This window comes from Hoplias malabaricus, unplaced genomic scaffold (genome assembly GCF_029633855.1).
Source record: "Hoplias malabaricus isolate fHopMal1 unplaced genomic scaffold, fHopMal1.hap1 scaffold_54, whole genome shotgun sequence".
In the NCBI taxonomy this organism is placed as follows: domain Eukaryota; kingdom Metazoa; phylum Chordata; class Actinopteri; order Characiformes; family Erythrinidae; genus Hoplias; species Hoplias malabaricus.
This window is the reverse complement of record NW_027101162.1, coordinates 100,611-126,172: the sequence shown is the minus strand read 5'-3', so window position 1 is coordinate 126,172 and position 25,562 is coordinate 100,611. Positions and strand designations below refer to the sequence as shown.

At 50.7% G+C, this 25,562-nt stretch overlaps 11 non-coding genes across 11 annotated transcripts; all 11 read left to right on the top strand.

Annotated features, from left to right (window-relative positions):
• The first annotated feature begins 727 nt into the window (after positions 1–727).
• On the top strand, positions 728–799 carry trnae-cuc (transfer RNA glutamic acid (anticodon CUC)). Its single transcript has one exon. It is a non-coding gene; the product is annotated as a tRNA-Glu (tRNA).
• A 1,274-nt stretch (positions 800–2,073) lies between these two features.
• On the top strand, positions 2,074–2,145 carry trnae-cuc (transfer RNA glutamic acid (anticodon CUC)). The gene has a single exon. It is a non-coding gene; the product is annotated as a tRNA-Glu (tRNA).
• A 601-nt stretch (positions 2,146–2,746) lies between these two features.
• Positions 2,747–2,818, top strand: trnae-cuc (transfer RNA glutamic acid (anticodon CUC)). The gene has a single exon. It is a non-coding gene; the product is annotated as a tRNA-Glu (tRNA).
• Positions 2,819–3,419: 601 nt separating this feature from the next.
• Positions 3,420–3,491, top strand: trnae-cuc (transfer RNA glutamic acid (anticodon CUC)). Its single transcript has one exon. It is a non-coding gene; the product is annotated as a tRNA-Glu (tRNA).
• A 601-nt stretch (positions 3,492–4,092) lies between these two features.
• On the top strand, positions 4,093–4,164 carry trnae-cuc (transfer RNA glutamic acid (anticodon CUC)). The gene has a single exon. It is a non-coding gene; the product is annotated as a tRNA-Glu (tRNA).
• A 601-nt stretch (positions 4,165–4,765) lies between these two features.
• On the top strand, positions 4,766–4,837 carry trnae-cuc (transfer RNA glutamic acid (anticodon CUC)). The gene has a single exon. It is a non-coding gene; the product is annotated as a tRNA-Glu (tRNA).
• Positions 4,838–6,784: 1,947 nt separating this feature from the next.
• Positions 6,785–6,856, top strand: trnae-cuc (transfer RNA glutamic acid (anticodon CUC)). The gene has a single exon. It is a non-coding gene; the product is annotated as a tRNA-Glu (tRNA).
• A 1,945-nt stretch (positions 6,857–8,801) lies between these two features.
• On the top strand, positions 8,802–8,873 carry trnae-cuc (transfer RNA glutamic acid (anticodon CUC)). Its single transcript has one exon. It is a non-coding gene; the product is annotated as a tRNA-Glu (tRNA).
• A 4,639-nt stretch (positions 8,874–13,512) lies between these two features.
• Positions 13,513–13,584, top strand: trnae-cuc (transfer RNA glutamic acid (anticodon CUC)). The gene has a single exon. It is a non-coding gene; the product is annotated as a tRNA-Glu (tRNA).
• A 5,985-nt stretch (positions 13,585–19,569) lies between these two features.
• On the top strand, positions 19,570–19,641 carry trnae-cuc (transfer RNA glutamic acid (anticodon CUC)). The gene has a single exon. It is a non-coding gene; the product is annotated as a tRNA-Glu (tRNA).
• A 3,293-nt stretch (positions 19,642–22,934) lies between these two features.
• On the top strand, positions 22,935–23,006 carry trnae-cuc (transfer RNA glutamic acid (anticodon CUC)). Its single transcript has one exon. It is a non-coding gene; the product is annotated as a tRNA-Glu (tRNA).
• Positions 23,007–25,562: the final 2,556 nt, after the last annotated feature.

Below are 25,562 nucleotides of genomic sequence, written 5' to 3'. Positions count from 1 at the left end.
TAGCCCCTGAACTTAATCCTATCTCCTTCCTTTCAGACGTGGCTGAAAACGGTGTCCCTGGTGGTCTAGTGGCTAGCATTCGGCGCTCTCACCGCCGCGGCCCGGGTTCGATTCCCGGTCAGGGAAGCGTGTGCTTTCTTGCACACCAAGTCCACTACAAGACTCTGGAAGCCCCCCACCCACATGCTGTGTAGGTTAAAGGAATGTAAAGCGTCCTCCTTCTGCTACTTCCTTTTTTGCCAAACTTCTAAACGACACGTTGCTGCCTCATTCACCACCTCCACACACCCACACCAGCGTGGCTTTATGCTTTCATGTCTGCAAGTCTTTTAGGGAGGCAAGGTAAAGTTTGAGAAATTTGAATGGAACAATGTAAATGATCCGTCACTGCCTTCAGCAGATTGCACTCTGGCATGCCAGCGCATCTGCAGGCAGGCACCTGGCCATGATATCCCGCAGTGGCGCGAGGGAAAAGAAAAGTCTTCTTCGAGCCGGATTTGAACCCGCGACCTAAGGATCGCCTTATTAACAACTACAGTCCTCTGCTCTACCAACTGAGCTATCAAAGGTGCTAGCCTAAAGAGTTGGACTGAAAACTGACAAGTGCATTTAGGACAGACTCGGATGCTCTCCTATGATTGTAGAATGAGTACATCTGGCAAAAGCCTAGTCCTAGCCCCTGAACTTAATCCTATCTCCTTCCTTTCAGACGTGGCTGAAAACGGTGTCCCTGGTGGTCTAGTGGCTAGGATTCGGCGCTCTCACCGCCGTGGCCCGGGTTCGATTCCCGGTCAGGGAAGCGTGTGCTTTCTTGCACACCAAGTCCACTACAAGACTCTGGAAGCCCCCCACCCACATGCTGTGTAGGTTAAAGGAATGTAAAGCGTCCTCCTTCTGCTACTTCCTTTTTTGCCAAACTTCTAAACGACACGTTGCTGCCTCATTCACCACCTCCACACACCCACACCAGCGTGGCTTTATGCTTTCATGTCTGCAAGTCTTTTAGGGAGGCAAGATAAAGTTTGAGAAATTTGAATGGAACAGTGTAAATGATCCGTCACTGCCTTCAGCAGATTGCACTCTGGCATGCCAGCGCATCTGCAGGCAGGCACCTGGCCATGATATCCCGCAGTGGCGCGAGGGAAAAGAAAAGTCTTCTTCTAGCCGGATTTGAACCCTCGACCTAAGGATCGCCTTATTAACAACTACAGTCCTCTGCTCTACCAACTGAGCTATCAAAGGTGCTAGCCTAAAGAGTTGGACTGAAAACTGACAAGTGCATTTAGGACAGACTCGGATGCTCTCCTATGATTGTAGAACGAGTACATCTGGCAAAAGCCTAGCCCTAGCCCCTGAACTTAATCCTATCTCCTTCCTTTCAGAGGTGGCTGAAAACGGTGTCCCTGGTGGTCTAGTGGCTAGGATTCGGCGCACTCACCGCCGCGGCCCGGGTTCGATTCCCGGTCAGGGAAGCGTGTGCTTTCTTGCACACCAAGTCCACTACAAGACTCTGGAAGCCCCCCACGCACATGCTGTGTAGGTTAAAGGAATGTAAAGCGTCCTCCTTCTGCTACTTCCTTTTTTGCCAAACTTCTAAACGACACGTTGCTGCCTCATTCACCACCTCCACACACCCACACCAGCGTGGCTTTATGCTTTCAAGTCTGCAAGTCTTTTAGGGAGGCAAGATAAAGTTTGAGAAATTTGAATGGAACAGTGTAAATGATCCGTCACTGCCTTCAGCAGATTGCACTCTGGCATGCCAGCGCATCTGCAGGCAGGCACCTGGCCATGATATCCCGCAGTGGCGCGAGGGAAAAGAAAAGTCTTCTTCTAGCCGGATTTGAACCCTCGACCTAAGGATCGCCTTATTAACAACTACAGTCCTCAGCTCTACCAACTGAGCTATCAAAGGTGCTAGCCTAAAGAGTTGGACTGAAAACTGACAAGTGCATTTAGGACAGACTCGGATGCTCTCCTATGATTGTAGAACGAGTACGTCTGGCAAAAGCCTAGCCCTAGCCCCTGAACTTAATCCTATCTCCTTCCTTTCAGACGTGGCTGAAAACGGTGTCCCTGGTGGTCTAGTGGCTAGGATTCGGCGCTCTCACCGCCGCGGCCCGGGTTCGATTCCCGGTCAGGGAAGCGTGTGCTTTCTTGCACACCAAGTCCACTACAAGACTCTGGAAGCCCCCCACGCACATGCTGTGTAGGTTAAAGGAATGTAAAGCGTCCTCCTTCTGCTACTTCCTTTTTTGCCAAACTTCTAAACGACACGTTGCTGCCTCATTCACCACCTCCACACACCCACACCAGCGTGGCTTTATGCTTTCAAGTCTGCAAGTCTTTTAGGGAGGCAAGATAAAGTTTGAGAAATTTGAATGGAACAGTGTAAATGATCCGTCACTGCCTTCAGCAGATTGCACCCTGGCATGCCAGCGCATCTGCAGGCAGGCACCTGGCCATGATATCCCGCAGTGGCGCGAGGGAAAAGAAAAGTCTTCTTCTAGCCGGATTTGAACCCTCGACCTAAGGATCGCCTTATTAACAACTACAGTCCTCAGCTCTACCAACTGAGCTATCAAAGGTGCTAGCCTAAAGAGTTGGACTGAAAACTGACAAGTGCATTTAGGACAGACTCGGATGCTCTCCTATGATTGTAGAACGAGTACGTCTGGCAAAAGCCAAGCCCTAGCCCCTGAACTTAATCCTATCTCCTTCCTTTCAGACGTGGCTGAAAACGGTGTCCCTGGTGGTCTAGTGGCTAGGATTCGGCGCTCTCACCGCCGCGGCCCGGGTTCGATTCCCGGTCAGGGAAGCGTGTGCTTTCTTGCACACCAAGTCCACTACAAGACTCTGGAAGCCCCCCACCCACATGCTGTGTAGGTTAAAGGAATGTAAAGCGTCCTCCTTCTGCTACTTCCTTTTTTGCCAAACTTCTAAACGACACATTGCTGCCTCATTCACCACCTCCACACACCCACACCAGCGTGGCTTTATGCTTTCAAGTCTGCAAGTCTTTTAGGGAGGCAAGATAAAGTTTGAGAAATTTGAATGGAACAGTGTAAATGATCCGTCACTGCCTTCAGCAGATTGCACTCTGGCATGCCAGCGCATCTGCAGGCAGGCACCTGGCCATGATATCCCGCAGTGGCGCGAGGGAAAAGAAAAGTCTTCTTCGAGCCGGATTTGAACCCGCGACCTAAGGATCGCCTTATTAACAACTACAGTCCTCTGCTCTACCAACTGAGCTATCAAAGGTGCTAGCTTAAAGAGTTGGAATGAAAACTGACAAGTGCATTTAGGACAGACTCGGATGCTCTCCTATGATTGTAGAACGAGTACGTCTGGCAAAAGCCTAGCCCTAGCCCCTGAACTTAATCCTATCTCCTTCCTTTCAGACGTGGCTGAAAACGGTGTCCCTGGTGGTCTAGTGGCTAGGATTCGGTGCTCTCACCGCCGCGGCCCGGGTTCGATTCCCGGTCAGGGAAGCGTGTGCTTTCTTGCACACCAAGTCCACTACAAGACTCTGGAAGCCCCCCACGCACATGCTGTGTAGGTTAAAGGAATGTAAAGCGTCCTCCTTCTGCTACTTCCTTTTTTGCCAAACTTCTAAACGACACGTTGCTGCCTCATTCACCACCTCCACACACCCACACCAGCGTGGCTTTATGCTTTCAAGTCTGCAAGTCTTTTAGGGAGGCAAGATAAAGTTTGAGAAATTTGAATGGAACAGTGTAAATGATCCGTCACTGCCTTCAGCAGATTGCACCCTGGCATGCCAGCGCATCTGCAGGCAGGCACCTGGCCATGATATCCCGCAGTGGCGCGAGGGAAAAGAAAAGTCTTCTTCTAGCCGGATTTGAACCCTCAACCTAAGGATCGCCTTATTAACAACTACAGTCCTCAGCTCTACCAACTGAGCTATCAAAGGTGCTAGCCTAAAGAGTTGGACTGAAAACTGACAAGTGCATTTAGGACAGACTCGGATGCTCTCCTATGATTGTAGAACGAGTACGTCTGGCAAAAGCCAAGCCCTAGCCCCTGAACTTAATCCTATCTCCTTCCTTTCAGACGTGGCTGAAAACGGTGTCCCTGGTGGTCTAGTGGCTAGGATTCGGCGCTCTCACCGCCGCGGCCCGGGTTCGATTCCCGGTCAGGGAAGCGTGTGCTTTCTTGCACACCAAGTCCACTACAAGACTCTGGAAGCCCCCCACCCACATGCTGTGTAGGTTAAAGGAATGTAAAGCGTCCTCCTTCTGCTACTTCCTTTTTTGCCAAACTTCTAAACGACACATTGCTGCCTCATTCACCACCTCCACACACCCACACCAGCGTGGCTTTATGCTTTCAAGTCTGCAAGTCTTTTAGGGAGGCAAGATAAAGTTTGAGAAATTTGAATGGAACAGTGTAAATGATCCGTCACTGCCTTCAGCAGATTGCACTCTGGCATGCCAGCGCATCTGCAGGCAGGCACCTGGCCATGATATCCCGCAGTGGCGCGAGGGAAAAGAAAAGTCTTCTTCGAGCCGGATTTGAACCCGCGACCTAAGGATCGCCTTATTAACAACTACAGTCCTCTGCTCTACCAACTGAGCTATCAAAGGTGCTAGCTTAAAGAGTTGGAATGAAAACTGACAAGTGCATTTAGGACAGACTCGGATGCTCTCCTATGATTGTAGAACGAGTACGTCTGGCAAAAGCCTAGCCCTAGCCCCTGAACTTAATCCTATCTCCTTCCTTTCAGACGTGGCTGAAAACGGTGTCCCTGGTGGTCTAGTGGCTAGGATTCGGTGCTCTCACCGCCGCGGCCCGGGTTCGATTCCCGGTCAGGGAAGCGTGTGCTTTCTTGCACACCAAGTCCACTACAAGACTCTGGAAGCCCCCCACGCACATGCTGTGTAGGTTAAAGGAATGTAAAGCGTCCTCCTTCTGCTACTTCCTTTTTTGCCAAACTTCTAAACGACACGTTGCTGCCTCATTCACCACCTCCACACACCCACACCAGCGTGGCTTTATGCTTTCAAGTCTGCAAGTCTTTTAGGGAGGCAAGATAAAGTTTGAGAAATTTGAATGGAACAGTGTAAATGATCCGTCACTGCCTTCAGCAGATTGCACTCTGGCATGCCAGCGCATCTGCAGGCAGGCACCTGGCCATGATATCCCGCAGTGGCGCGAGGGAAAAGAAAAGTCTTCTTCTAGCCGGATTTGAACCCTCGACCTAAGGATCGCCTTATTAACAACTACAGTCCTCAGCTCTACCAACTGAGCTATCAAAGGTGCTAGCCTAAAGAGTTGGACTGAAAACTGACAAGTGCATTTAGGACAGACTCGGATGCTCTCCTATGATTGTAGAACGAGTACGTCTGGCAAAAGCCTAGCCCTAGCCCCTGAACTTAATCCTATCTCCTTCCTTTCAGACGTGGCTGAAAACGGTGTCCCTGGTGGTCTAGTGGCTAGGATTCGGCGCTCTCACTGCCGCGGCCCGGGTTCGATTCCCGGTCAAGGAAGCGTGTGCTTTCTTGCACACCAAGTCCACTACAAGACTCTGGAAGCCCCCCACGCACATGCTGTGTAGGTTAAAGGAATGTAAAGCGTCCTCCTTCTGCTACTTCCTTTTTTGCCAAACTTCTAAACGACACGTTGCTGCCTCATTCACCACCTCCACACACCCACACCAGCGTGGCTTTATGCTTTCAAGTCTGCAAGTCTTTTAGGGAGGCAAGATAAAGTTTGAGAAATTTGAATGGAACAGTGTAAATGATCCGTCACTGCCTTCAGCAGATTGCACTCTGGCATGCCAGCGCATCTGCAGGCAGGCACCTGGCCATGATATCCCGCAGTGGCGCGAGGGAAAAGAAAAGTCTTCTTCGAGCCGGATTTGAACCCGCGACCTAAGGATCGCCTTATTAACAACTACAGTCCTCTGCTCTACCAACTGAGCTATCAAAGGTGCTAGCCTAAAGAGTTGGACTGAAAACTGACAAGTGCATTTAGGACAGACTCGGATGCTCTCCTATGATTGTAGAACGAGTACATCTGGCAAAAGCCTAGCCCTAGCCCCTGAACTTAATCCTATCTCCTTCCTTTCAGACGGGGCTGAAAACGGTGTCCCTGGTGGTCTAGTGGCTAGGATTCGGCGCTCTCACTGCCGCGGCCCGGGTTCGATTCCCGGTCAGGGAAGCGTGTGCTTTCTTGCACACCAAGTCCACTACAAGACTCTGGAAGCCCCCCACCCACATGCTGTGTAGGTTAAAGGAATGTAAAGCGTCCTCCTTCTGCTACTTCCTTTTTTGCCAAACTTCTAAACGACACGTTGCTGCCTCATTCACCACCTCCACACACCCACACCAGCGTGGCTTTATGCTTTCAAGTCTGCAAGTCTTTTAGGGAGGCAAGATAAAGTTTGAGAAATTTGAATGGAACAGTGTAAATGATCCGTCACTGCCTTCAGCATATTGCACTCTGGCATGCCAGCGCATCTGCAGGCAGGCACCTGGCCATGATATCCGGCAGTGGCGCGAGGGAAAAGAGAAGTCTTCTTCGAGCCAGATTTGAACCCGCGACCTAAGGATCACCTTATTAACAACTACAGTCCTCTGCTCTACCAACTGAGCTATCAAAGGTGCTAGCCTAAAGAGTTGGACTGAAAACTGACAAGTGCATTTAGGACAGACTCAGATGCTCTCCTATGATTGTAGAACGAGTACATCTGGCAAAAGCCTAGCCCTAGCCCCTGAACTTAATCCTATCTCCTTCCTTTCAGACGTGGCTGAAAACGGTGTCCCTGGTGGTCTAGTGGCTAGGATTCGGTGCTCTCACCGCCGCGGCCCGGGTTCGATTCCCGGTCAGGGAAGCGTGTGCTTTCTTGCACACCAAGTCCACTACAAGACTCTGGAAGCCCCCCACCCACATGTTGTGTAGGTTAAAGGAATGTAAAGCGTCCTCCTTCTGCTACTTCCTTTTTTGCCAAACTTCTAAACGACACGTTGCTGCCTCATTCACCACCTCCACACACCCACACCAGCGTGGCTTTATGCTTTCAAGTCTGCAAGTCTTTTAGGGAGGCAAGATAAAGTTTGAGAAATTTGAATGGAACAGTGTAAATGATCCGTCACTGCCTTCAGCATATTGCACTCTGGCATGCCAGCGCATCTGCAGGCAGGCACCTGGCCATGATATCCGGCAGTGGCGCGAGGGAAAAGAGAAGTCTTCTTCTAGCCGGATTTGAACCCGCGACCTAAGGATCGCTTTATTAACAACTACAGTCCTCAGCTCTACCAACCGAGCTATCAAAGGTGCTAGCCTAAAGAGTTGGACTGAAAACTGACAAGTGCATTTAGGACAGACTCGGATGCTCTCCTATGATTGTAGAACGAGTACATCTGGCAAAAGCCTAGCCCTAGCCCCTGAACTTAATCCTATCTCCTTCCTTTCAGACGGGGCTGAAAACGGTGTCCCTGGTGGTCTAGTGGCTAGGATTCGGCGCTTACCGTCGCGGCCCGGGTTCGATTCCCGGTCAAGGAAGCGTGTGCTTTCTTGCACACCAAGTCCACTACAAGACTCTGGAAGCCCCCCACGCACATGCTGTGTAGGTTAAAGGAATGTAAAGCGTCCTCCTTCTGCTACTTCCTTTTTTGCCAAACTTCTAAACGACACGTTGCTGCCTCATTCACCACCTCCACACACCCACACCAGCGTGGCTTTATGCTTTCAAGTCTGCAAGTCTTTTAGGGAGGCAAGATAAAGTTTGAGAAATTTGAATGGAACAGTGTAAATGATCCGTCACTGCCTTCAGCAGATTGCACTCTGGCATGCCAGCGCATCTGCAGGCAGGCACCTGGCCATGATATCCCGCAGTGGCGCGAGGGAAAAGAAAAGTCTTCTTCGAGCCGGATTTGAACCCGCGACCTAAGGATCGCCTTATTAACAACTACAGTCCTCTGCTCTACCAACTGAGCTATCAAAGGTGCTAGCCTAAAGAGTTGGACTGAAAACTGACAAGTGCATTTAGGACAGACTCGGATGCTCTCCTATGATTGTAGAACGAGTACATCTGGCAAAAGCCTAGCCCTAGCCCCTGAACTTAATCCTATCTCCTTCCTTTCAGACGGGGCTGAAAACGGTGTCCCTGGTGGTCTAGTGGCTAGGATTCGGCGCTCTCACTGCCGCGGCCCGGGTTCGATTCCCGGTCAGGGAAGCGTGTGCTTTCTTGCACACCAAGTCCACTACAAGACTCTGGAAGCCCCCCACCCACATGCTGTGTAGGTTAAAGGAATGTAAAGCGTCCTCCTTCTGCTACTTCCTTTTTTGCCAAACTTCTAAACGACACGTTGCTGCCTCATTCACCACCTCCACACACCCACACCAGCGTGGCTTTATGCTTTCAAGTCTGCAAGTCTTTTAGGGAGGCAAGATAAAGTTTGAGAAATTTGAATGGAACAGTGTAAATGATCCGTCACTGCCTTCAGCATATTGCACTCTGGCATGCCAGCACATCTGCAGGCAGGCACCTGGCCATGATATCCGGCAGTGGCGCGAGGGAAAAGAGAAGTCTTCTTCGAGCCGGATTTGAACCCGCGACCTAAGGATCGCCTTATTAACAACTACAGTCCTCTGCTCTACCAACTGAGCTATCAAAGGTGCTAGCCTAAAGAGTTGGACTGAAAACTGACAAGTGCATTTAGGACAGACTCGGATGCTCTCCTATGATTGTAGAACGAGTACATCTGGCAAAAGCCTAGCCCTAGCCCCTGAACTTAATCCTATCTAGTTCCTTTCAGACGTGGCTGAAAATGGTGTCCCTGGTGGTCTAGTGGCTAGGATTCGGCGCTCTCACCGCCGCGGCCCGGGTTCGATTCCCGGTCAGGGAAGCGTGTGCTTTCTTGCACACCAAGTCCACTACAAGACTCTGGAAGCCCCCCACCCACATGTTGTGTAGGTTAAAGGAATGTAAAGCGTCCTCCTTCTGCTACTTCCTTTTTTGCCAAACTTCTAAACGACACGTTGCTGCCTCATTCACCACCTCCACACACCCACACCAGCGTGGCTTTATGCTTTCAAGTCTGCAAGTCTTTTAGGGAGGCAAGATAAAGTTTGAGAAATTTGAATGGAACAGTGTAAATGATCCGTCACTGCCTTCAGCATATTGCACTCTGGCATGCCAGCGCATCTGCAGGCAGGCACCTGGCCATGATATCCGGCAGTGGCGCGAGGGAAAAGAGAAGTCTTCTTCGAGCCGGATTTGAACCCGCGACCTAAGGATCGCCTTATTAACAACTACAGTCCTCTGCTCTACCAACTGAGCTATCAAAGGTGCTAGCCTAAAGAGTTGGACTGAAAACTGACAAGTGCATTTAGGACAGACTCGGATGCTCTCCTATGATTGTAGAACGAGTACATCTGGCAAAAGCCTAGCCCTAGCCCCTGAACTTAATCCTATCTCCTTCCTTTCAGACGGGGCTGAAAACGGTGTCCCTGGTGGTCTAGTGGCTAGGATTCGGCGCTCTCACTGCCGCGGCCCGGGTTCGATTCCCGCTCAGGGAAGCGTGTGCTTTCTTGCACACCAAGTCCACTACAAGACTCTGGAAGCCCCCCACCCACATGCTGTGTAGGTTAAAGGAATGTAAAGCGTCCTCCTTCTGCTACTTCCTTTTTTGCCAAACTTCTAAACGACACGTTGCTGCCTCATTCACCACCTCCACACACCCACACCAGCGTGGCTTTATGCTTTCAAGTCTGCAAGTCTTTTAGGGAGGCAAGATAAAGTTTGAGAAATTTGAATGGAACAGTGTAAATGATCCGTCACTGCCTTCAGCATATTGCACTCTGGCATGCCAGCGCATCTGCAGGCAGGCACCTGGCCATGATATCCGGCAGTGGCGCGAGGGAAAAGAGAAGTCTTCTTCGAGCCGGATTTGAACCCGCGACCTAAGGATCGCCTTATTAACAACTACAGTCCTCTGCTCTACCAACTGAGCTATCAAAGGTGCTAGCCTAAAGAGTTGGACTGAAAACTGACAAGTGCATTTAGGACAGACTCGGATGCTCTCCTATGATTGTAGAACGAGTACATCTGGCAAAAGCCTAGCCCTAGCCCCTGAACTTAATCCTATCTCCTTCCTTTCAGACGTGGCTGAAAACGGTGTCCCTGGTGGTCTAGTGGCTAGGATTCGGCGCTCTCACCGCCGCGGCCCGGGTTCGATTCCCGCTCAGGGAAGCGTGTGCTTTCTTGCACACCAAGTCCACTACAAGACTCTGGAAGCCCCCCACCCACATGTTGTGTAGGTTAAAGGAATGTAAAGCGTCCTCCTTCTGCTACTTCCTTTTTTGCCAAACTTCTAAACGACACGTTGCTGCCTCATTCACCACCTCCACACACCCACACCAGCGTGGCTTTATGCTTTCAAGTCTGCAAGTCTTTTAGGGAGGCAAGATAAAGTTTGAGAAATTTGAATGGAACAGTGTAAATGATCCGTCACTGCCTTCAGCATATTGCACTCTGGCATGCCAGCGCATCTGCAGGCAGGCACCTGGCCATGATATCCGGCAGTGGCGCGAGGGAAAAGAGAAGTCTTCTTCGAGCCGGATTTGAACCCGCGACCTAAGGATCGCCTTATTAACAACTACAGTCCTCTGCTCTACCAACTGAGCTATCAAAGGTGCTAGCCTAAAGAGTTGGACTGAAAACTGACAAGTGCATTTAGGACAGACTCGGATGCTCTCCTATGATTGTAGAACGAGTACATCTGGCAAAAGCCTAGCCCTAGCCCCTGAACTTAATCCTATCTCCTTCCTTTCAGACGTGGCTGAAAACGGTGTCCCTGGTGGTCTAGTGGCTAGGATTCGGCGCTCTCACTGCCGCGGCCCGGGTTCGATTCCCGGTCAGGGAAGCGTATGCTTTCTTGCACACCAAGTCCACTACAAGACTCTGGAAGCCCCCCACCCACATGTTGTGTAGGTTAAAGGAATGTAAAGCGTCCTCCTTCTGCTACTTCCTTTTTTGCCAAACTTCTAAACGACACGTTGCTGCCTCATTCACCACCTCCACACACCCACACCAGCGTGGCTTTATGCTTTCAAGTCTGCAAGTCTTTTAGGGAGGCAAGATAAAGTTTGAGAAATTTGAATGGAACAGTGTAAATGATCCGTCACTGCCTTCAGCATATTGCACTCTGGCATGCCAGCGCATCTGCAGGCAGGCACCTGGCCATGATATCCGGCAGTGGCGCGAGGGAAAAGAGAAGTCTTCTTCTAGCCGGATTTGAACCCGCGACCTAAGGATCGCTTTATTAACAACTACAGTCCTCAGCTCTACCAACTGAGCTATCAAAGGTGCTAGCCTAAAGAGTTGGACTGAAAACTGACAAGTGCATTTAGGACAGACTCGGATGCTCTCCTATGATTGTAGAACGAGTACATCTGGCAAAAGCCTAGCCCTAGCCCCTGAACTTAATCCTATCTCCTTCCTTTCAGACGTGGCTGAAAACGGTGTCCCTGGTGGTCTAGTGGCTAGGATTCGGCGCTCTCACCGCCGCGGCCCTGGTTCGATTCCCGGTCAGGGAAGCGTGTGCTTTCTTGCACACCAAGTCCACTACAAGACTCTGGAAGCCCCCCACCCACATGCTGTGTAGGTTAAAGGAATGTAAAGCGTCCTCCTTCTGCTACTTCCTTTTTTGCCAAACTTCTAAACGACACGTTGCTGCCTCATTCACCACCTCCACACACCCACACCAGCGTGGCTTTATGCTTTCAAATCTGCAAGTCTTTTAGGGAGGCAAGATAATGTTTGAGAAATTTGAATGGAACAGTGTAAATGATCCGTCACTGCCTTCAGCAGATTGCACTCTGGCATGCCAGCGCATCTGCAGGCAGGCACCTGGCCATGATATCCCGCAGTGGCGCGAGGGAAAAGAAAAGTCTTCTTCGAGCCGGATTTGAACCCGCGACCTAAGGATCGCCTTATTAACAACTACACTCCTCTGCTCTACCAACTGAGCTATCAAAGGTGCTAGCCTAAAGAGTTGGACTGAAAACTGACAAGTGCATTTAGGACAGACTCGGATGCTCTCCTATGATTGTAGAACGAGTACATCTGGCAAAAGCCTAGCCCTAGCCCCTGAACTTAATCCTATCTCCTTCCTTTCAGACGTGGCTGAAAACGGTGTCCCTGGTGGTCTAGTGGCTAGGATTCGGCGCTCTCACCGCCGCGGCCCGGGTTCGATTCCCGCTCAGGGAAGCGTGTGCTTTCTTGCACACCAAGTCCACTACAAGACTCTGGAAGCCCCCCACCCACACGCTGTGTAGGTTAAAGGAATGTAAAGCGTCCTCCTTCTGCTACTTCCTTTTTTGCCAAACTTCTAAACGACACGTTGCTGCCTCATTCACCACCTCCACACACCCACACCAGCGTGGCTTTATGCTTTCAAATCTGCAAGTCTTTTAGGGAGGCAAGATGATGTTTGAGAAATTTGAATGGAACAGTGTAAATGATCCGTCACTGCCTTCAGCAGATTGCACTCTGGCATGCCAGCGCATCTGCAGGCAGGCACCTGGCCATGATATCCCGCAGTGGCGCGAGGGAAAAGAAAAGTCTTCTTCGAGCCGGATTTGAACTTGCGACCTAAGGATCGCCTTATTAACAACTACAGTCCTCTGCACTACCAACTGAGCTATCAAAGGTGCTAGCCTAAAGAGTTGGACTGAAAACTGACAAGTGCATTTAGGACAGACTCGGATGCTCTCCTATGATTGTAGAACGAGTACATCTGGCAAAAGCCTAGCCCTAGCCCCTGAACTTAATCCTATCTCCTTCCTTTCAGACGTGGCTGAAAACGGTGTCCCTGGTGGTCTAGTGGCTAGGATTCGGCGCTCTCACCGCCGCGGCCCGGGTTCGATTCCCGCTCAGGGAAGCGTGTGCTTTCTTGCACACCAAGTCCACTACAAGACTCTGGAAGCCCCCCACCCACACGCTGTGTAGGTTAAAGGAATGTAAAGCGTCCTCCTTCTGCTACTTCCTTTTTTGCCAAACTTCTAAACGACACGTTGCTGCCTCATTCACCACCTCCACACACCCACACCAGCGTGGCTTTATGCTTTCAAATCTGCAAGTCTTTTAGGGAGGCAAGATGATGTTTGAGAAATTTGAATGGAACAGTGTAAATGATCCGTCACTGCCTTCAGCAGATTGCACTCTGGCATGCCAGCGCATCTGCAGGCAGGCACCTGGCCATGATATCCCGCAGTGGCGCGAGGGAAAAGAAAAGTCTTCTTCGAGCCGGATTTGAACCCGTGACCTAAGGATCGCCTTATTAACAACTACAGTCCTCTGCACTACCAACTGAGCTATCAAAGGTGCTAGCCTAAAGAGTTGGACTGAAAACTGACAAGTGCATTTAGGACAGACTCGGATGCTCTCCTATGATTGTAGAACGAGTACATCTGGCAAAAGCCTAGCCCTAGCCCCTGAACTTAATCCTATCTCCTTCCTTTCAGACGTGGCTGAAAACGGTGTCCCTGGTGGTCTAGTGGCTAGGATTCGGCGCTCTCACCGCCGCGGCCCGGGTTCGATTCCCGGTCAGGGAAGCGTGTGCTTTCTTGCACACCAAGTCCACTACAAGACTCTGGAAGCCCCCCACCCACACGCTGTGTAGGTTAAAGGTATGTAAAGCGTCCTCCTTCTGCTACTTCCTTTTTTGCCAAACTTCTAAACGACACGTTGCTGCCTCATTCACCACCTCCACACACCCACACCAGCGTGGCTTTATGCTTTCAAATCTGCAAGTCTTTTAGGGAGGCAAGATGATGTTTGAGAAATTTGAATGGAACAGTGTAAATGATCCGTCACTGCCTTCAGCAGATTGCACTCTGGCATGCCAGCGCATCTGCAGGCAGGCACCTGGCCATGATATCCCGCAGTGGCGCGAGGGAAAAGAGAAGTCTTCTTCGAGCCGGATTTGAACCCGCGACCTAAGGATCGCCTTATCAACAACTACAGTCCTCTGCTCTACCAACTGAGCTATCAAAGGTGCTAGCCTAAAGAGTTGGACTGAAAACTGACAAGTGCATTTAGGACAGACTCGGATGCTCTCCTATGATTGTAGAACGAGTACATCTGGCAAAAGCCTAGCCCTAGCCCCTGAACTTAATCCTATCTCCTTCCTTTCAGACGTGGCTGAAAACGGTGTCCCTGGTGGTCTAGTGGCTAGGATTCGGCGCTCTCACCGCCGCGGCCCGGGTTCGATTCCCGCTCAGGGAAGCGTGTGCTTTCTTGCACACCAAGTCCACTACAAGACTCTGGAAGCCCCCCACCCACACGCTGTGTAGGTTAAAGGAATGTAAAGCGTCCTCCTTCTGCTACTTCCTTTTTTGCCAAACTTCTAAACGACACGTTGCTGCCTCATTCACCACCTCCACACACCCACACCAGCGTGGCTTTATGCTTTCAAATCTGCAAGTCTTTTAGGGAGGCAAGATGATGTTTGAGAAATTTGAATGGAACAGTGTAAATGATCCGTCACTGCCTTCAGCAGATTGCACTCTGGCATGCCAGCGCATCTGCAGGCAGGCACCTGGCCATGATATCCCGCAGTGGCGCGAGGGAAAAGAAAAGTCTTCTTCGAGCCGGATTTGAACCCGCGACCTAAGGATCGCCTTATTAACAACTACAGTCCTCTGCACTACCAACTGAGCTATCAAAGGTGCTAGCCTAAAGAGTTGGACTGAAAACTGACAAGTGCATTTAGGACAGACTCGGATGCTCTCCTATGATTGTAGAACGAGTACATCTGGCAAAAGCCTAGCCCTAGCCCCTGAACTTAATCCTATCTCCTTCCTTTCAGACGTGGCTGAAAACGGTGTCCCTGGTGGTCTAGTGGCTAGGATTCGGCGCTCTCACCGCCGCGGCCCGGGTTCGATTCCCGCTAAGGGAAGCGTGTGCTTTCTTGCACACCAAGTCCACTACAAGACTCTGGAAGCCCCCCACCCACACGCTGTGTAGGTTAAAGGAATGTAAAGCGTCCTCCTTCTGCTACTTCCTTTTTTGCCAAACTTCTAAACGACACGTTGCTGCCTCATTCACCACCTCCACACACCCACACCAGCGTGGCTTTATGCTTTCAAATCTGCAAGTCTTTTAGGGAGGCAAGATGATGTTTGAGAAATTTGAATGGAACAGTGTAAATGATCCGTCACTGCCTTCAGCAGATTGCACTCTGGCATGCCAGCGCATCTGCAGGCAGGCACCTGGCCATGATATCCGGCAGTGGCGCGAGGGAAAAGAGAAGTCTTCTTCGAGCCGGATTTGAACCCGCGACCTAAGGATCGCCTTATTAACAACTACAGTCCTCTGCTCTACCAACTGAGCTATCAAAGGTGCTAGCCTAAAGAGTTGGACTGAAAACTGACAAGTGCATTTAGGACAGACTCGGATGCTCTCCTATGATTGTAGAACGAGTACATCTGGCAAAAGCCTAGCCCTAGCCCCTGAACTTAATCCTATCTCCTTCCTTTCAGACGTGGCTGAAAACGGTGTCCCTGGTGGTCTAGTGGCTAGGATTCGGCGCTCTCACCGCCGCGGCCCGGGTTCGATTCCCGCTCAGGGAAGCGTGTGCTTTCTTGCACACCAAGTCCACTACAAGACTCTGGAAGCCCCCCACCCACATGTTGTGTAGGTTAAAGGAATGTAAAGCGTCCTCCTTCTGCTACTTCCTTTTTTGCCAAACTTCTAAACGACACGTTGCTGCCTCATTCACCACCTCCACACACCCACACCAGCGTGGCTTTATGCTTTCAAGTCTGCAAGTCTTTTAGGGAGGCAAGATAAAGTTTGAGAAATTTGAATGGAACAGTGTAAATGATCCGTCACTGCCTTCAGCATATTGCACTCTGGCATGCCAGCGCATCTGCAGGCAGGCACCTGGCCATGATATCCGGCAGTGGCGCGAGGGAAAAGAGAAGTCTTCTTCGAGCCGGATTTGAACCCGCGACCTAAGGATCGCCTTATTAACAACTACAGTCCTCTGCTCTACCAACTGAGCTATCAAAGGTGCTAGCCTAAAGAGTTGGACTGAAAACTGACAAGTGCATTTAGGACAGACTCGGATGCTCTCCTATGATTGTAGAACGAGTACATCTGGCAAAAGCCTAGCCCTAGCCCCTGAACTTAATCCTATCTCCTTCCTTTCAGACGTGGCTGAAAACGGTGTCCCTGGTGGTCTAGTGGCTAGGATTCGGCGCTCTCACTGCCGCGGCCCGGGTTCGATTCCCGGTCAGGGAAGCGTATGCTTTCTTGCACACCAAGTCCACTACAAGACTCTGGAAGCCCCCCACCCACATGTTGTGTAGGTTAAAGGAATGTAAAGCGTCCTCCTTCTGCTACTTCCTTTTTTGCCAAACTTCTAAACGACACGTTGCTGCCTCATTCACCACCTCCACACACCCACACCAGCGTGGCTTTATGCTTTCAAGTCTGCAAGTCTTTTAGGGAGGCAAGATAAAGTTTGAGAAATTTGAATGGAACAGTGTAAATGATCCGTCACTGCCTTCAGCATATTGCACTCTGGCATGCCAGCGCATCTGCAGGCAGGCACCTGGCCATGATATCCGGCAGTGGCGCGAGGGAAAAGAGAAGTCTTCTTCTAGCCGGATTTGAACCCGCGACCTAAGGATCGCTTTATTAACAACTACAGTCCTCAGCTCTACCAACTGAGCTATCAAAGGTGCTAGCCTAAAGAGTTGGACTGAAAACTGACAAGTGCATTTAGGACAGACTCGGATGCTCTCCTATGATTGTAGAACGAGTACATCTGGCAAAAGCCTAGCCCTAGCCCCTGAACTTAATCCTATCTCCTTCCTTTCAGACGTGGCTGAAAACGGTGTCCCTGGTGGTCTAGTGGCTAGGATTCGGCGCTCTCACCGCCGCGGCCCTGGTTCGATTCCCGGTCAGGGAAGCGTGTGCTTTCTTGCACACCAAGTCCACTACAAGACTCTGGAAGCCCCCCACCCACATGCTGTGTAGGTTAAAGGAATGTAAAGCGTCCTCCTTCTGCTACTTCCTTTTTTGCCAAACTTCTAAACGACACGTTGCTGCCTCATTCACCACCTCCACACACCCACACCAGCGTGGCTTTATGCTTTCAAATCTGCAAGTCTTTTAGGGAGGCAAGATAATGTTTGAGAAATTTGAATGGAACAGTGTAAATGATCCGTCACTGCCTTCAGCAGATTGCACTCTGGCATGCCAGCGCATCTGCAGGCAGGCACCTGGCCATGATATCCCGCAGTGGCGCGAGGGAAAAGAAAAGTCTTCTTCGAGCCGGATTTGAACCCGCGACCTAAGGATCGCCTTATTAACAACTACAGTCCTCTGCACTACCAACTGAGCTATCAAAGGTGCTAGCCTAAAGAGTTGGACTGAAAACTGACAAGTGCATTTAGGACAGACTCGGATGCTCTCCTATGATTGTAGAACGAGTACATCTGGCAAAAGCCTAGCCCTAGCCCCTGAACTTAATCCTATCTCCTTCCTTTCAGACGTGGCTGAAAACGGTGTCCCTGGTGGTCTAGTGGCTAGGATTCGGCGCTCTCACCGCCGCGGCCCGGGTTCGATTCCCGCTCAGGGAAGCGTGTGCTTTCTTGCACACCAAGTCCACTACAAGACTCTGGAAGCCCCCCACCCACACGCTGTGTAGGTTAAAGGAATGTAAAGCGTCCTCCTTCTGCTACTTCCTTTTTTGCCAAACTTCTAAACGACACGTTGCTGCCTCATTCACCACCTCCACACACCCACACCAGCGTGGCTTTATGCTTTCAAATCTGCAAGTCTTTTAGGGAGGCAAGATGATGTTTGAGAAATTTGAATGGAACAGTGTAAATGATCCGTCACTGCCTTCAGCAGATTGCACTCTGGCATGCCAGCGCATCTGCAGGCAGGCACCTGGCCATGATATCCCGCAGTGGCGCGAGGGAAAAGAAAAGTCTTCTTCGAGCCGGATTTGAACCCGCGACCTAAGGATCGCCTTATTAACAACTACACTCCTCTGCTCTACCAACTGAGCTATCAAAGGTGCTAGCCTAAAGAGTTGGACTGAAAACTGACAAGTGCATTTAGGACAGACTCGGATGCTCTCCTATGATTGTAGAACGAGTACATCTGGCAAAAGCCTAGCCCTAGCCCCTGAACTTAATCCTATCTCCTTCCTTTCAGACGTGGCTGAAAACGGTGTCCCTGGTGGTCTAGTGGCTAGGATTCGGCGCTCTCACCGCCGCGGCCCGGGTTCGATTCCCGCTCAGGGAAGCGTGTGCTTTCTTGCACACCAAGTCCACTACAAGACTCTGGAAGCCCCCCACCCACACGCTGTGTAGGTTAAAGGAATGTAAAGCGTCCTCCTTCTGCTACTTCCTTTTTTGCCAAACTTCTAAACGACACGTTGCTGCCTCATTCACCACCTCCACACACCCACACCAGCGTGGCTTTATGCTTTCAAATCTGCAAGTCTTTTAGGGAGGCAAGATGATGTTTGAGAAATTTGAATGGAACAGTGTAAATGATCCGTCACTGCCTTCAGCAGATTGCACTCTGGCATGCCAGCGCATCTGCAGGCAGGCACCTGGCCATGATATCCCGCAGTGGCGCGAGGGAAAAGAAAAGTCTTCTTCGAGCCGGATTTGAACTTGCGACCTAAGGATCGCCTTATTAACAACTACAGTCCTCTGCACTACCAACTGAGCTATCAAAGGTGCTAGCCTAAAGAGTTGGACTGAAAACTGACAAGTGCATTTAGGACAGACTCGGATGCTCTCCTATGATTGTAGAACGAGTACATCTGGCAAAAGCCTAGCCCTAGCCCCTGAACTTAATCCTATCTCCTTCCTTTCAGACGTGGCTGAAAACGGTGTCCCTGGTGGTCTAGTGGCTAGGATTCGGCGCTCTCACCGCCGCGGCCCGGGTTCGATTCCCGCTCAGGGAAGCGTGTGCTTTCTTGCACACCAAGTCCACTACAAGACTCTGGAAGCCCCCCACCCACACGCTGTGTAGGTTAAAGGAATGTAAAGCGTCCTCCTTCTGCTACTTCCTTTTTTGCCAAACTTCTAAACGACACGTTGCTGCCTCATTCACCACCTCCACACACCCACACCAGCGTGGCTTTATGCTTTCAAATCTGCAAGTCTTTTAGGGAGGCAAGATGATGTTTGAGAAATTTGAATGGAACAGTGTAAATGATCCGTCACTGCCTTCAGCAGATTGCACTCTGGCATGCCAGCGCATCTGCAGGCAGGCACCTGGCCATGATATCCCGCAGTGGCGCGAGGGAAAAGAAAAGTCTTCTTCGAGCCGGATTTGAACCCGTGACCTAAGGATCGCCTTATTAACAACTACAGTCCTCTGCACTACCAACTGAGCTATCAAAGGTGCTAGCCTAAAGAGTTGGACTGAAAACTGACAAGTGCATTTAGGACAGACTCGGATGCTCTCCTATGATTGTAGAACGAGTACATCTGGCAAAAGCCTAGCCCTAGCCCCTGAACTTAATCCTATCTCCTTCCTTTCAGACGTGGCTGAAAACGGTGTCCCTGGTGGTCTAGTGGCTAGGATTCGGCGCTCTCACCGCCGCGGCCCGGGTTCGATTCCCGGTCAGGGAAGCGTGTGCTTTCTTGCACACCAAGTCCACTACAAGACTCTGGAAGCCCCCCACCCACACGCTGTGTAGGTTAAAGGTATGTAAAGCGTCCTCCTTCTGCTACTTCCTTTTTTGCCAAACTTCTAAACGACACGTTGCTGCCTCATTCACCACCTCCACACACCCACACCAGCGTGGCTTTATGCTTTCAAATCTGCAAGTCTTTTAGGGAGGCAAGATGATGTTTGAGAAATTTGAATGGAACAGTGTAAATGATCCGTCACTGCCTTCAGCAGATTGCACTCTGGCATGCCAGCGCATCTGCAGGCAGGCACCTGGCCATGATATCCCGCAGTGGCGCGAGGGAAAAGAGAAGTCTTCTTCGAGCCGGATTTGAACCCGCGACCTAAGGATCGCCTTATCAACAACTACAGTCCTCTGCTCTACCAACTGAGCTATCAAAGGTGCTAGCCTAAAGAGTTGGACTGAAAACTGACAAGTGCATTTAGGACAGACTCGGATGCTCTCCTATGATTGTAGAACGAGTACATCTGGCAAAAGCCTAGCCCTAGCCCCTGAACTTAATCCTATCTCCTTCCTTTCAGACGTGGCTGAAAACGGTGTCCCTGGTGGTCTAGTGGCTAGGATTCGGCGCTCTCACCGCCGCGGCCCGGGTTCGATTCCCGCTCAGGGAAGCGTGTGCTTTCTTGCACACCAAGTCCACTACAAGACTCTGGAAGCCCCCCACCCACACGCTGTGTAGGTTAAAGGAATGTAAAGCGTCCTCCTTCTGCTACTTCCTTTTTTGCCAAACTTCTAAACGACACGTTGCTGCCTCATTCACCACCTCCACACACCCACACCAGCGTGGCTTTATGCTTTCAAATCTGCAAGTCTTTTAGGGAGGCAAGATGATGTTTGAGAAATTTGAATGGAACAGTGTAAATGATCCGTCACTGCCTTCAGCAGATTGCACTCTGGCATGCCAGCGCATCTGCAGGCAGGCACCTGGCCATGATATCCCGCAGTGGCGCGAGGGAAAAGAAAAGTCTTCTTCGAGCCGGATTTGAACCCGCGACCTAAGGATCGCCTTATTAACAACTACAGTCCTCTGCACTACCAACTGAGCTATCAAAGGTGCTAGCCTAAAGAGTTGGACTGAAAACTGACAAGTGCATTTAGGACAGACTCGGATGCTCTCCTATGATTGTAGAACGAGTACATCTGGCAAAAGCCTAGCCCTAGCCCCTGAACTTAATCCTATCTCCTTCCTTTCAGACGTGGCTGAAAACGGTGTCCCTGGTGGTCTAGTGGCTAGGATTCGGCGCTCTCACCGCCGCGGCCCGGGTTCGATTCCCGCTAAGGGAAGCGTGTGCTTTCTTGCACACCAAGTCCACTACAAGACTCTGGAAGCCCCCCACCCACACGCTGTGTAGGTTAAAGGAATGTAAAGCGTCCTCCTTCTGCTACTTCCTTTTTTGCCAAACTTCTAAACGACACGTTGCTGCCTCATTCACCACCTCCACACACCCACACCAGCGTGGCTTTATGCTTTCAAATCTGCAAGTCTTTTAGGGAGGCAAGATGATGTTTGAGAAATTTGAATGGAACAGTGTAAATGATCCGTCACTGCCTTCAGCAGATTGCACTCTGGCATGCCAGCGCATCTGCAGGCAGGCACCTGGCCATGATATCCCGCAGTGGCGCGAGGGGAAAGAAAAGTCTTCTTCGAGCCGGATTTGAACCCGCGACCTAAGGATCGCCTTATTAACAACTACAGTCCTCTGCTCTACCAACTGAGCTATCAAAGGTGCTAGCCTAAAGAGTTGGACTGAAAACTGACAAGTGCATTTAGGACAGACTCGGATGCTCTCCTATGATTGTAGAATGAGTACATCTGGCAAAAGCCTAGCCCTAGCCCCTGAACTTAATCCTATCTCCTTCCTTTCAGACGTGGCTGAAAACGGTGTCCCTGGTGGTCTAGTGGCTAGGATTCGGCGCTCTCACCGCCGCGGCCCGGGTTCGATTCCCGCTCAGGGAAGCGTGTGCTTTCTTGCACACCAAGTCCACTACAAGACTCTGGAAGCCCCCCACCCACACGCTGTGTAGGTTAAAGGAATGTAAAGCGTCCTCCTTCTGCTACTTCCTTTTTTGCCAAACTTCTAAACGACACGTTGCTGCCTCATTCACCACCTCCACACACCCACACCAGCGTGGCTTTATGCTTTCAAATCTGCAAGTCTTTTAGGGAGGCAAGATGATGTTTGAGAAATTTGAATGGAACAGTGTAAATGATCCGTCACTGCCTTCAGCAGATTGCACTCTGGCATGCCAGCGCATCTGCAGGCAGGCACCTGGCCATGATATCCCGCAGTGGCGCGAGGGAAAAGAAAAGTCTTCTTCGAGCCGGATTTGAACCCGCGACCTAAGGATCGCCTTATTAACAACTACAGTCCTCTGCACTACCAACTGAGCTATCAAAGGTGCTAGCCTAAAGAGTTGGACTGAAAACTGACAAGTGCATTTAGGACAGACTCGGATGCTCTCCTATGATTGTAGAACGAGTACATCTGGCAAAAGCCTAGCCCTAGCCCCTGAACTTAATCCTATCTCCTTCTTTTCAGACGTGGCTGAAAACGGTGTCCCTGGTGGTCTAGTGGCTAGGATTCGGCGCTCTCACCGCCGCTGCCCGGGTTCGATTCCCGCTCAGGGAAGCGTGTGCTTTCTTGCACACCAAGTCCACTACAAGACTCTGGAAGCCCCCCACCCACACGCTGTGTAGGTTAAAGGAATGTAAAGCGTCCTCCTTCTGCTACTTCCTTTTTTGCCAAACTTCTAAACGACACGTTGCTGCCTCATTCACCACCTCCACACACCCACACCAGCGTGGCTTTATGCTTTCAAATCTGCAAGTCTTTTAGGGAGGCAAGATGATGTTTGAGAAATTTGAATGGAACAGTGTAAATGATCCGTCACTGCCTTCAGCAGATTGCACTCTGGCATGCCAGCGCATCTGCAGGCAGGCACCTGGCCATGATATCCCGCAGTGGCGCGAGGGAAAAGAAAAGTCTTCTTCGAGCCGGATTTGAACCCGTGACCTAAGGATCGCCTTATTAACAACTACAGTCCTCTGCACTACCAACTGAGCTATCAAAGGTGCTAGCCTAAAGAGTTGGACTGAAAACTGACAAGTGCATTTAGGACAGACTCGGATGCTCTCCTATGATTGTAGAACGAGTACATCTGGCAAAAGCCTAGCCCTAGCCCCTGAACTTAATCCTATCTCCTTCCTTTCAGACGTGGCTGAAAACGGTGTCCCTGGTGGTCTAGTGGCTAGGATTCGGCGCTCTCACCGCCGCGGCCCGGGTTCGATTCCCGGTCAGGGAAGCGTGTGCTTTCTTGCACACCAAGTCCACTACAAGACTCTGGAAGCCCCCCACCCACACGCTGTGTAGGTTAAAGGTATGTAAAGCGTCCTCCTTCTGCTACTTCCTTTTTTGCCAAACTTCTAAACGACACGTTGCTGCCTCATTCACCACCTCCACACACCCACACCAGCGTGGCTTTATGCTTTCAAATCTGCAAGTCTTTTAGGGAGGCAAGATGATGTTTGAGAAATTTGAATGGAACAGTGTAAATGATCCGTCACTGCCTTCAGCAGATTGCACTCTGGCATGCCAGCGCATCTGCAGGCAGGCACCTGGCCATGATATCCCGCAGTGGCGCGAGGGAAAAGAGAAGTCTTCTTCGAGCCGGATTTGAACCCGCGACCTAAGGATCGCCTTATCAACAACTACAGTCCTCTGCTCTACCAACTGAGCTATCAAAGGTGCTAGCCTAAAGAGTTGGACTGAAAACTGACAAGTGCATTTAGGACAGACTCGGATGCTCTCCTATGATTGTAGAACGAGTACATCTGGCAAAAGCCTAGCCCTAGCCCCTGAACTTAATCCTATCTCCTTCCTTTCAGACGTGGCTGAAAACGGTGTCCCTGGTGGTCTAGTGGCTAGGATTCGGCGCTCTCACCGCCGCGGCCCGGGTTCGATTCCCGCTCAGGGAAGCGTGTGCTTTCTTGCACACCAAGTCCACTACAAGACTCTGGAAGCCCCCCACCCACACGCTGTGTAGGTTAAAGGAATGTAAAGCGTCCTCCTTCTGCTACTTCCTTTTTTGCCAAACTTCTAAACGACACGTTGCTGCCTCATTCACCACCTCCACACACCCACACCAGCGTGGCTTTATGCTTTCAAATCTGCAAGTCTTTTAGGGAGGCAAGATGATGTTTGAGAAATTTGAATGGAACAGTGTAAATGATCCGTCACTGCCTTCAGCAGATTGCACTCTGGCATGCCAGCGCATCTGCAGGCAGGCACCTGGCCATGATATCCCGCAGTGGCGCGAGGGAAAAGAAAAGTCTTCTTCGAGCCGGATTTGAACCCGCGACCTAAGGATCGCCTTATTAACAACTACAGTCCTCTGCACTACCAACTGAGCTATCAAAGGTGCTAGCCTAAAGAGTTGGACTGAAAACTGACAAGTGCATTTAGGACAGACTCGGATGCTCTCCTATGATTGTAGAACGAGTACATCTGGCAAAAGCCTAGCCCTAGCCCCTGAACTTAATCCTATCTCCTTCCTTTCAGACGTGGCTGAAAACGGTGTCCCTGGTGGTCTAGTGGCTAGGATTCGGCGCTCTCACCGCCGCGGCCCGGGTTCGATTCCCGCTAAGGGAAGCGTGTGCTTTCTTGCACACCAAGTCCACTACAAGACTCTGGAAGCCCCCCACCCACACGCTGTGTAGGTTAAAGGAATGTAAAGCGTCCTCCTTCTGCTACTTCCTTTTTTGCCAAACTTCTAAACGACACGTTGCTGCCTCATTCACCACCTCCACACACCCACACCAGCGTGGCTTTATGCTTTCAAATCTGCAAGTCTTTTAGGGAGGCAAGATGATGTTTGAGAAATTTGAATGGAACAGTGTAAATGATCCGTCACTGCCTTCAGCAGATTGCACTCTGGCATGCCAGCGCATCTGCAGGCAGGCACCTGGCCATGATATCCCGCAGTGGCGCGAGGGGAAAGAAAAGTCTTCTTCGAGCCGGATTTGAACCCGCGACCTAAGGATCGCCTTATTAACAACTACAGTCCTCTGCTCTACCAACTGAGCTATCAAAGGTGCTAGCCTAAAGAGTTGGACTGAAAACTGACAAGTGCATTTAGGACAGACTCGGATGCTCTCCTATGATTGTAGAATGAGTACATCTGGCAAAAGCCTAGCCCTAGCCCCTGAACTTAATCCTATCTCCTTCCTTTCAGACGTGGCTGAAAACGGTGTCCCTGGTGGTCTAGTGGCTAGGATTCGGCGCTCTCACCGCCGCGGCCCGGGTTCGATTCCCGCTCAGGGAAGCGTGTGCTTTCTTGCACACCAAGTCCACTACAAGACTCTGGAAGCCCCCCACCCACACGCTGTGTAGGTTAAAGGAATGTAAAGCGTCCTCCTTCTGCTACTTCCTTTTTTGCCAAACTTCTAAACGACACGTTGCTGCCTCATTCACCACCTCCACACACCCACACCAGCGTGGCTTTATGCTTTCAAATCTGCAAGTCTTTTAGGGAGGCAAGATGATGTTTGAGAAATTTGAATGGAACAGTGTAAATGATCCGTCACTGCCTTCAGCAGATTGCACTCTGGCATGCCAGCGCATCTGCAGGCAGGCACCTGGCCATGATATCCCGCAGTGGCGCGAGGGAAAAGAAAAGTCTTCTTCGAGCCGGATTTGAACCCGCGACCTAAGGATCGCCTTATTAACAACTACAGTCCTCTGCACTACCAACTGAGCTATCAAAGGTGCTAGCCTAAAGAGTTGGACTGAAAACTGACAAGTGCATTTAGGACAGACTCGGATGCTCTCCTATGATTGTAGAACGAGTACATCTGGCAAA